This window comes from Mustela erminea, chromosome 15, assembly GCF_009829155.1.
Source record: "Mustela erminea isolate mMusErm1 chromosome 15, mMusErm1.Pri, whole genome shotgun sequence".
In the NCBI taxonomy this organism is placed as follows: domain Eukaryota; kingdom Metazoa; phylum Chordata; class Mammalia; order Carnivora; family Mustelidae; genus Mustela; species Mustela erminea.
Genome location: NC_045628.1, coordinates 8,134,232 through 8,146,893, shown reverse-complemented (window position 1 = coordinate 8,146,893; position 12,662 = coordinate 8,134,232).

The window sequence follows — 12,662 nt, the reverse complement described above, 5'->3', positions numbered from 1 at the left end:
TTTGCTAGAAACAACTAAATGATGGCTAAAAATATCCATTTAGTATGGATTGGATTAATACATTTCATACATCACTCACAAAAATGAAAGAATACAAATTTGTTGCTTAATACCTGTCCCCTTTGGGTATGCACTATAAAATTAAACACTATGGTCAATTATTTTTAGTTTTATGTTATTTTGTTAAGAATCTTATTGTTGATACTATTGCCATATACTATATTTGAACATCAAAAAATAAGGATAATAATTTTGAATTTTAACAAGTAATTTATTAAAACTTTAAAAAAATCCAGCTCGAGTAGACAATGAGTCTAAATTGTGAGAGTTAAATAATCACATTTCACGGCCCATGTATTAGGAAATGCAGGTTATAGTTTCACAGGTATTCTAGGCTATGTTACTAATGAAGCAATTTGCTCTGCGTCCAGTCCCATTTCACTAGCTGTCATCAACGATTAAAGAATGCCATGGAAGGGTCACTCTGGATTAGCACCCTGTCTTTGCAGAGATCCCCACTTAAAGGAGAAGGATTTTCATTTGTGTTCTGGGCGACGCCACAGGTTAAAGTCATTTAACAGAAGCAGTATTTTCTAAATGTTTTCATTAGGCACTTATCATTGAAGAAGACAAATGTAGAGACATCCCCAAGTGAAACAATCTATTTGTACGGCTCAGAAACTTACTTAACACAGGACTGAGTATACCTCGAAGCAATCTCCAGAGAAGAGGTAAGCAAATCAAGCAAACAATAAGAATACAACAATAAATAAGAAACAAGCAAACATAGGAGTTTTAAGGGAGCAATTACTACTTAAAGTAAAAAACTGTTATTCCATTTCGTTCCATTTCCCTTATATTCCATTTCCCTTATAGCTCCTACTACTAGAACTCCTACTATGAAGCCCACAGCTTCACCAGAGAATTCTTCTTGCAGAAGATGAAAGCAATGACAAAGACCTCTTATATCTCTTCTCCTTTTGTAAATAAAACTCCTATCAATTTTATATGTCTTTCTGGGAATAAGAAAGACAGTAAGTCACACAATGTATCGTTCACCTTGTAAAATGTGACATTACAAATGACTGCCAAAAGTATGGAACTTTTTTATTGAAAGCTCTATTAAGTCATACAAGTAATTTACTTCCCCAAAATATATTTACTACTGTGCCTATTCTGTGGAGTCTCACCAACAGAAGTGCATGCAGACTGCTGCTTTTGAAAATTAAAGAAAAATATGCATGACTATGTTATTGATGAATGAGAAATCATATACTGTTTAAAATAATGTACATCTTGGAGTTTATAAAAAATAATTTCTACTTGTGTACAGAATCATGCCTTTAATAATAAACCTTTACTGATCACTTAATATGTGTCAAACATTGCTTATTCATTAATGCAGTTTAGTTATATGTATGTGTATATGGGTTCCTGTATGTGTGCATGTACATGTGTTTGTATGTACTTAGCAATTTTTTAACCAGATTTACCTACTAAAAAATTATTTTTTTAATGTGGGGACAAGTTGGTTTTATTGGTATTATTTGAAATTGGTAATAAACCTTGACAGTACCATTTGGAGGAAGAATATGTAATTTTTTTTAATGGAAATTGTTGAGTTGAATGGCTTCATTTCTTTGAGAAATGTCACATTAATCTTAGGGCCACAGTAATGGACTAAAGAAATAGCAGTGATATTGACCCAGCTAACTGAATGAGGAAGCAATTTGCAGGGAGGTTCATAAAACGAATTGGAAAGGTTCATTTCAATAGAATCCCAAGATAGAAGACATGAGTGAAGTAACAGTGGCAAAGAGAGGTTAATAAAATAGTAACTATTTGTTGAATACTTGGGAGGTACTAACACCTAGGCCTTTATATAAAATGTATCATTTGATCTTTAGGAAACTCTATGGTAGTCTCTATTTTTACTCCCAAATTACAGGATGGAAAAAGATGCAGACAAGTTTCAGACCTTAGAGTTGCATCTCAACTTGTGCTTTTAACTGTATATCAAAAATATAAGTGAGGGGCACCTGGGTGGCTCAGTGGGTTAAGGTCTCTTCCTTTGGCTCAGGTCATGATCCCAGGGTCCTGGGACTGAGCCCCTCATCAGGCTCTCTGGTCAGCAGGGAGCCTGCTTCCCCCCCTCTCTCTACCTGCCTCTCTGCCTACTTGTGATCTGTCAAATAAATAAATAAAATCTTTAAAAAATATAACTGAGGGGCGGCTGGGTGGCTCAGTGGGTTAAGCCTCTGCCTTCGGCTCAGGTCATGATCCCAGCGTCCTGGCATCGATCCCCACATTGGGCTCTCTGCTCAGCAGGGAGCCTGCTTCCCCCTTTCTCTCTGCCTGCCTCTCTGCCTACCTGTGATCTCTGTCTGTCAAATAAATAAATAAAATCTTTTAAAAAATATTTAACTGAATGTAGCAGACAGACTTGCTTTTTTGGAGCAAACATTTGTAGCTGACCTCTAATCTAAGAGGCAGATTTGCAATCAATTTCATGTTCTTTGGAAAGCAGCTGCAACCTCTAATCAAAGGGCATGTACTTGCAACCTCAGAAGGAAATGAGTAGCCCATTTGATTTTAGCAGCAGGTGCACTTATAAAAATTAGAATTAGCAGTTTCAATGAAAATTAAGAGGATATATAAGGGCACTTATTGTTCATTCCTAAGTCTTCTTAACTTAAAATCATGATTCTGTAGTTCAGATAATGAAGATTTACCAACTAAAAGTTCTTTAATATGTCCACAAATAGAAATATTTTTCTGTTTAAACATTTGATAAGGACATTGAAAATAGAAGTAATGTACTATTAAGGCTGGGAATATCTCCAAAAAAGTAATGTGTGTTTATAGGAGTAATAAAAGTATTTAACAACTAGTACAGTTTGGACTCTGGCCAATCAGAATAGAGGTTGGTTGTAAACAACATATTTGGATGTATGAATAGGACATATTTTTAAACACCTAGAAATATGTGGGTGTTACGGACAAAATTTTATCCCCTCATAGTCATATGTAGATACCCTAACTTCCAATGTGACTGTACTCAGAGATAGGGCCTTTAAGGAGGTTATGAAGGTAAAATGAAGTACAGATGTGATCCTAATGCAATATAACTGAGGTCTTTATAAGAAGGGGAAAAGACACCAGAAATGTGTACACAGAGGGTAGATCATGTGAAGACCCAGCAAGAAAGTAGCCATCTATAAAAACTAAGGAGTTGGTTTCACTAGAAACCAATATTGCTGGCACCTTTATCTAGGACTTTCAACCTTTAGAACTATGAATAAATAAAGTCCTGTTTTACCCACCCAGTATGTGGTTCTGTTATGGGAGTTCTAGCAGGCTAATTTAGTGAGAGTAATTATTTATATTAAAAGTTTTTTTTTTTTTACCTTTGATTTCAAAAATCAAAGTTATATAAGAAAAGAGTTGAATTAATGAAACATGTCTTATAACAACCTTAAAAAAATGTCTTGGAGTTCTATTTCTTAAAAGACAATGCTTTTATGGCCCTATAACTATTTCTCCTGGCATTTATCTTCCTATTTGTAAGTAAAATACATTTAAATTTTTTAATTATTTGCATTAACTAATAAATTAAAAATCCAAAGAATATAAACTTAATTGTCATCTCTCTGTACTGGAATCAAATACACACACACACACACACACACACATACACATAAACATGTGCACACATTTCTTCCTTTCCCTCATCTTTTTGAAATAACTATATCAGAATTTTCAGTAAAATTAACACAAAGTATTTATATTATCATGACTATATTAATAATATTTTTATATAGATTAGTATTCTATGATTATATATTTCTGCTTAAAAATCTTTACTTTCTCTAGAGTTTATAATAGATTGATTTTTCCATTTGGTTAATTGTCTGTGATGTCAAAGATTCGTTCCCTAAATCTCTCACCAAAATATATATTCACTCTCAATACTTTCAAATAACTGTGTTTTTTTTTTTTCTTTTTGTTTTCCTTGGGTTTTTTCCTCTGGATTTAACCCTGTTTACTGACTCTCTAGGCCTGCTCCTGGATATCCAGCACCTTCCCTATTCTGATAATTCCTTTTAACTCTCTCCTAGTTTGGATTTTATGTTTCTGAATCCTGTATTTTTCCCTCCGTAGTTTGGTTCTTCATTTTAGTAGATGAAATCTTATAGCAGTTCCTTGAGCAAAGAGTGCATGGAGAATAAAATTTTGAGACATAATGTCTGAACATGTCTTTATTATTCAACATGCTCATTAGGTTGACAAATTGATTGGGTATAAAAATCTTCCTTGGAAATACTTTATTTGTTAACACTTAATATGAGATTTACCCCCTGAAAAAATATTTAGACTCACAATTGTTTAAGTTCTTAAATGTAGATCTGAAAACATAAAACATCTAGAAGAAAACTACATAAGAATGACAATTTCAATTGTATTCTTTTATATTGTAGTTGTCAGATTTTTCCAACACCATGTGTTAAAGAGTCTATATTTTCACTACTGTGTGTTGTTGTTGATCATCAGATGATCACATATGTATGGACATATTTTGGACATCCATTTGTATCAGGTTATTGCCGGCCTCATAAAATAAGTTTGGAAGTTTTTTTTTTTTTTTTCTTTAAGTTTTTTGGAAAAGTTTGAGAAGGATAGGTATTAATTCTTATTTAAATGCTTGGTATTGCATTAATCTGTATGTCTGTCTTTATGCCAGTGCCATACTATTTTGTTTGTGGAAGACTTATAATGTATTTTAAAGTCAGGAAATATAATATGTACAGTTTTGTTTTTCTTTCTTAAGATTGATTTGGTTATTTGTAGTTTTTGTGGTTCCATGTGAATTTTAGAATTTTTTTTCTACTTATGTAAAAAAATGCCATCAAGATTTTGATAAGTGTCGCATTACATTCATAAATGACTTTGGTTAATATGGATATTTTAATAAATATTAAAATTTCCAATCCATGAATATGAGATGTCTTCCCATTTGTTTGTGTCTTAATTTCTTTCTTTTTGATAGAAAAGTTTTTCACCTCCTGAGTTTATCCCTAAGTATTTTATTCTATTTAATGCTATTATAAATGGAATTAGATTCCTAATTTCCTTTGCAGATTGATTAGTGTATAGAGACACACCTGATTTTTTTATGTTGATTTTGTATCTTGCAATTTTACTTTATTAGATCTAACAGTTTTTTATGAAATCTTTCGGATTATCTCTATATAAGATCGTGTTTCTGCAAACAGGATGATTTTATTTCTTCTTTCTGATTTAGATGCTTTTCTAATTGCTCTGGTAAGAACCTCCAGGACTCTATTGCATTTAAATCTCAAGAAGGGGTCTTTCCCTTGTGCCTGGTCTTAGAGGGAAAGGTTTAAATCTTTCCTTATTGAGTCTGATGTTAGCTATGGGATTTTCATGTATGTCTTTTATTGTTGAGGTAATTTCCTTCAATACCTAGGTTTTTTTGCTTGCTTTTTAGCATGAAAAGATACTGAATTTTGTCAAACACTTTTTCCCCATCTATTTCAATCACCATGTAATTTTTATTCTTCACTCTTTTAGTGTGGTATATTGCATTAATTAATTTCTGTATGTTGAACCACTCTCCCATCCCAAGGACAAATTAGCTTTGTTGCGGTGTACGACACTTTTAGTGTGCTGCCGAATATATTTTATGAGTATTATGTTGAAGACTTTTGCATCTGTATTTATCAAAGATATTGGTCTGTAGTTTTCTTGTGGTGGCTGGCTTTTGTAACAGGTTTTGCCGGCCTCACAAAATAAGTTTGGAAGTATTTTTTTTTTTTTCTTTAAGTTTTTGGGAAAGTTTGAGAGGGATAGGTGTTAATTCTTATTTAAATGCCTCATAGAATTTACCAGTGAAACCATCTGTTCCTGGGCTTCACTGGGAAGTTTTTGATCACTACTTCAATCTCCATGCTAGTTATGCATCTCTTCAGACTTTCTGTCTTTGTGATTTAATCTTGTTACATTGTATGTTTCTGGGAGTTTATCCATTTCTTCTGTGTTATCCAGTTTGTTGGTATACAGTTGTTCCTGGTAGTCCCTTTTTATTTCTGTGGTATCAGCTGTAACTTCTCTTTTATAGAAAATCTTTTTTACTCATAATTTAAAAACATTTATCTACATATTTTCCATAGTTATTAATAAATCCAAAGATATTCTGAAATTTAATAATTTGCATGTAATTTATTTATTTTATTGGTGATTTAAAAATAGGGGCACAAGTTGGTTAAGTTTCTGCCTTTGACTTGGGTCATGATCCCAGAGTTTTGGGATCAAGTTCTATGTAAGGTTTCTTGCTCAGTGGGGAGTCTGCTGGTCTCTCCCTACCCCTCCCCACTGCTTATGCTCTCTCTCTCCCTCTCTCTCTGCATCTCCCTCTCAAATAAATATTAAAAAAATAAAATCTTAAAAAAATATTATGTGTCCTCAAGATTCTGAAATTTCATGTGGATAAAGCCTTATTATGGTCACTTTTTATTCATTTTGTTAAACATTTTTATCTCGAAAGCCAAGTCTTCAGTGGGACAACTCAAATATATATATTTATATTTGGTATTTTGTGTGTGTGTGTGTGTGTGTGTGTGTGTGTATATATATATTTGATTATATTCAAACACACACACATATATTTGGTTATATTCTTCCTATTTCTATCTTTTTATTTTCTATTCCTCTTTATTTTCTCACTTTTTTTTTTTTTTTAAGAATACTTATTATTTTGTTTGTTGGGCTTCCTGGGATGCTCTTGTCCTTTCTTAACTTTTTTGTCTTATTACATCCTAGTTTATGGAAATTATCTCACTTTAATCATTTAGATAAATTATTCATTTATTTTAAATGTAGTTTTATGTTTAACTTTCAAGTCCCCATTTTTTTTTCCCAACCATAACCATTTAGTGTACCCTTTCTTATTTTGTGGATGCCATACACTTTCTTATTTTTTGAAGATAATTATTATAGATATTTGAAGTTTTTGGGGGGGCTCCCTTCATTTTCTATGTTTCCTTTTATTAATATTGTTTGTTTCTTAATTTGTGTTTACATGTATCTGTCTTTCTGGTTAGAGGTTTTCCTCAGATGTCTAGTAGTAGTAGTTATCTTTTTGTTTGTATTTAAGGTATAGGACCAAATATCTGGTTGTTATCCTGGAGGAAATGTTTAATATCTTCTTCAATTCAGTGATTAGATAAAGCCAGTTTTTGGAGGTCTCCAGCTGTTGGTATTTGAATGCTATATTTCTTAGACATGGTAGTTGTTCCAAAGTGGAATTTCAATCTGCTGCTGACAATTAAGCAATTTCGTAGACTATTGGTTAGGGCTATTGTTTCTATAGTAAAGACGCCAATGAATACAATATTTGCAACAATACAGTAGATATTGTTTTTCTTTCTTGTAAGCAAGTAGGGCAGAGACAACCCCTACTCCCCAAGACCATCTCAATTGCTGACCAGAGGAAAGAGTAGACTAAGCAGTTATCTCTTAAAAACATCATAAGCAAGTTGTACACATCATTTCCATTTGCATCCCTTTGGTGAGAACGTAATCATATGGCCTTCCTGAGCTGCATGGTAAACTTTGAAGAGTAACATTGGCCTGTGTTCTCAGCTAAAACTAGGAGCTGCGAGAGCTTCCATCACAAAAAGGCAGAGAAGGAGGACAGATACTGATAAAAAATGTTCAGCATCACACAGGTGCCGAATGCTTGAAATTGGCAATCTCAGAATTCAGCCTGTAGGAGTCCACTTAATTTCACATATGTCAGTGCCATGTGTACACCATCAGCTGTGCTTAATACTCTAGTCAAAAATCCCTCTTTCTTGCTGGTCTGCTTCTTAGTTGGCTTCTTTGATTTTAAAGTTCTCTTCCTTAAAGTAGGAGGGATAATTGCCTGGGTCAGTAGCTTGGGATAGAAACTTTTCTTTCTGCATTTTCATCAACTCTTTTCAGCCCTTTGAGAAACTTGACTTTGGAGCAACATGATACCTCCAGTTCTTGAGCCATTCTGGGATTCCATGATGTGAATAGGCTTACTGTGGACTTGCCTCAGGAATTTCTGGCCAACACGTTTGCAGGGCTTATGTTTAGCTTTCTGTACCACACTTAGTCAGTTTGCAGCTTCCAAATTGTGTAGTTATTGCTTTATCTCCTATTCTCTTTGCCCTTGTAGATATATGCCTTTTAAAAACTGTTAACTCTTTTATTCTACCTTTAGCAGAGTTTTTAATGTGGTTACCTATCTTGGTAACAGACAGAGATAACAGAATATAACAAAGTGCAAAATAGATTCTTCTTTGGCTTCCTTTCCAGTAAAATCAGACAATACTGTAGAATAGAGAAATTGAGACCTAAGGAAAATATGTTCATTTCTGCACAGCAGAGATATTGCAGTTTTGACCCTAAAAAAAATTCCCTTTTCACATTTCCATGCTGATGTAATTTTTTGTAAACAAAACTATGTAAACTTACAGGAATGCTAAATGAGTTGGAATGCTGATCTAAATGAAATGGAAAGGAAAACAAACAAACAAACATGTACTCTGATAATGCTTAATCCACCAAACATCTGCTGATATGGTGGGCCAGATCAAGGAAAACAAAGATAGGGAGGCTATACAGGCTTAAACAAAAAGGCTCATGGGAATTATATGTGGAAACGTTGCTACTGAAAGTTAAACAATTAGCAGAGATTATGGTAAAAGATAAGGGTCTCGCAGAGTTTGCTGGTGAACTAAAGAAGGCTATTCTGAGAAAGGCTGAGGTATAACCAAGGAGTCCAGTAATGGCTAAAGATAGATTCTGTTAACCTTAAAAGTAAATGTTACTTTACTAGCAAAGGTGGGTTTTTAGGGAAATAAAAGAAAATTACAATCCAGGACAAAAAAGCTTCAGCAGAACCCTAGGCCAGTTCAGGAGCAAAAGAGAGGTCTGTTTTTTTGTTTTGTTTTTGTTTTTGTTTTTCAGAAAAGAGGTAAATTGAGAAAGCTGTTATGAACTAAACGTCCTTTGGAGGAAACTAGGAGTTCAAAATGTGGTGACTTCTCATTGGTTGGGGTGTTGCGGGTGGGGGTGGAGGAATGAGGAATGAAGAAAAGGTCTCTTCTTCAGGCTGAAGTAATAGAGTAGTATCCCCAGCAAGGTCAAATCTGTGTAAGGTCAAGCCCACGGCTTTCTGTTGGGTTTCAATTGACTATGAGTGGTAGGCATGTGAGTTCTCCCATGTTGAAACCTCCTCGTTTTAATTTACTGAAGCTTCCCATTATTTATTTTCACTATTCACATACCTTAGATCTGTAATTAAGAGTCTACAGTTAATAAAAATTGCTGATTTCAACATGGGCTGGAAGCAAATCCTAGCAACACAGGCAATCTGGAAATTTAATACAAGAGAACAACTCTCATCCCAAAGAGAATAAAAAGATAAGACACTTTCCAACGCTGAATAAGCTTGGGTATGTGCAGATTGGCCCAAAGGGATTGACTGGCCTCATCAATTCAGGATCCAGTCACTAGGGATGCAATAGATAAATTATACTTGAGAAAAATAACACAGTAAATACCCAGGGACTAGACCAACACACATGTTCATTTAGGGACCAGTGATAAGGTCTAATTTGATAAGCCATTAAGCTACTGCTCTGAACTACTTAAATACAAACTTGGTCTTGAGTTTTAAGAGACTGTTTGGAGATAGATATTATATAGACTCAGGAGTGGAAATTATAGGAAAACTGAGGATTAAATTCAAGAAAATTATATATATTTTTTATTTACTTTGAAACATTCCTCATTATTATCTGTCCCTTTGGCTATAATGTGCCATCTCAATCATTATTACCTAAAGCCCCAGGACGAAAAGAACTATATGCTTGAGTTTTTAATTACATTGTTCTCTGTTCTTTTCTATAAAATGCAAGGGGGTAGAGCTTCCAGATCAGTAGCCGATGCCTTAAGGGGGAGACTCTCTTAGTCCTTAGACAGCAAATAATTTTCAAAGCACTAGAAGTTTTGTGAGAAGATCCAATAAAGGACAAAGAAGGATTTTACCCTAATATATTTTTTTTAACCCTAATATCTTTTTAGGAAGAATAAGACAGTTTCAGCACATTGTTCTCCTTTCTTTTATATACCAAACTGGCCACAAGTCTGTTTGTTCCTATCTTTAAAATGCTCCTAATTATAGCCCTTCCTCCAGTCCTATAACTTGTTTCTTAGTAAAGACTCTCATCATCTTTCTCACATGTTACTTCAAATGACTTCTGCCTTATCTCCTCATCTCTATTTCATCCTCACTGGGGTATGAGAGCTATCTGTCTGAAAGTTAAATATAGCTATGTTGTTATTCTGATGCTAAAGATAAATTTCAGTGGCTTACTGCACAATAAATCTAAATTCCACTGTATGACATATGGAGTATTTTATAATATGTTCTGTATCTACCTTTCTAAACTTCCCCAACAAACTCCAGACCCATAATATCTCTTGAGTTCCATGAATATCCCTTGCTTTTGACAACCTTCAAGGCTTTGCTTCTTCTGGCTCTTCTGTTTTATGCTTTTCCATTGCTTGCCAACCCAAGAATCAGAAAGCATACGTATGCTTTACGTAAAAGGCAGGAGTCTGGCTTATAGAAGGAAGGGGGTCTTTCTACTCCAAACCCTTGAGTGAAAAGGGATATTTGTTTTGCCTTTTGTTATTATTGTTGAAAGTGTATGTGTGTGTGTGCTTGTGTGCATATTTGGGTTTTTTATAGCTAAACTCTTGGAAGGGGAATGATGATTCCAAACTCTGAGCAAAATGTCTTTCAAATGTGTCTCCTTTTCAGTGAAGGAAGTCATGGAATGTTTTGGCCAGATACTTCCACTTAAAACTCTAAGATATATATATTTTTTTATCATGCCAGTTTAAAATAAGATTTAGCTAAAATATGGCACATGTCAAATCTAGAACAGAATGTCTCCCAGTTTCTGAATTCTGTACACCCCTGCCGGAGAGATGGAATGTGAATTTTGGTGAAATAAGAAATTACTGCAATGCATAAGCCCCAAGTAAAAACAGTGACATAAAGTACATTGAATTAATTAGTAATCTCTGAGGAAACAGAGTTATGTGGAAGCAGAAGGATGAGAGATGAGCACTGACAGATTGTTATGCAAATAATGACCTTCAAATTGATCTACAAGTGAAGATAGGCATAATATATTCTATACTCTATGTAGTATATAAAGGAAGCAGCTTATGGAACAGAAACATTTAAAAGACTCTATCTACAAGAGGCTTTTCAGTCCAGTTATTTGGACTGGAAAAATCCCATTAATTTCACTGATTATGTGGCTCTCACCTTGCCTGTGAAGACATAACTTTGTCCAGAGATGATAAATAAAGAGTCCCTAAATCACAACTGTGGCTATAAGAAGTATGCACCCCTGAAAGATGGGTCTGTACCTTGGGCAGATCAAGAAGAAAATGTGTTAGTCTTTCTAAGTCCCAAGCTGGGATCAGAAGACATGAGGAATCCTACCTTACTTGCTTTTCCTAAACATCTTTGCGAACCGAGAAATATATATAGCTCACCATACCATGAAATGTCTTCACCACATTTGTTTTTTAAAGGGATATCCTTCAAAGGGTGTAGGATTCTTGGCAACTCAAACAGAGCAAGATCCACTCAGAATAATCTTATTTGAAAGGAGACCTCATCATTGGCATTTTTCACTGGCATTTGGGATTTTGTCAAAGGCACATATTTTAAAATTGAATGTTTATGATGTTCATTAAAGTTCTTACCCATATGCAGCCACGTTTACCTTTTACCCCCTAGCAACATATTTATCCTGGAATAATTTGGATAATCATATAATTTGTACATTGTAATCCACAAAAAATATATTAATAAAAATTAAAAACAACAACAACAACAACATTGTTGGCCTTGAATGTGATACACACCTGAGGCTAACTAGCAATGCCACCTGGGGAACATTAGATTATGTTAAATTTTTTTAAGATTTATTTATTGATTTATTTTAGAGAGAGAGAACACACGTGGGAATGGTGAGGGAGAGAATCCCCAGCAGTCTCCATGCTGAGTGTGGAGCCCAACCCGGGGCTTGATATCATGACCCTGTGATCATGACTGAGCCGTCCAGGCACCACACAGATTTTTTAAACTTTTAAATGCTTATATGTAATAGAAAATTTCTATTGTGATATGCAATAGAAACTGAATCCAGTTAACTTAAGGAAAATGAACATTTATTATGTGGATGTAAGGAATCCCTCCAGAAAGGCAAAAGACTGATGAGCAGGACTTGTAGCAAACACCACTTAAACAACTGAAATACACCTGAATCTTTTTGGAAAGTACTTGCAAGAACACCAGGGCACGGGCACCTAGGTGGCTCAGTGGGTTAAGCTTCTGCCTTCGGCTCGGGTCATGGTCTCAGGGTCCTGCGATCGAGCCTCATGTCTGGCTCTCTGCTCAGTGGGGAATCTTCTTACCACTCTCTCTTTGCCTGCCTCTCTGCCTACTTGTGATCTCTGGCTCTGTCAAATAAATAAATAAATAAATCTTTAAAGAACACCAAGGCATTATGTTGGGAATTAAT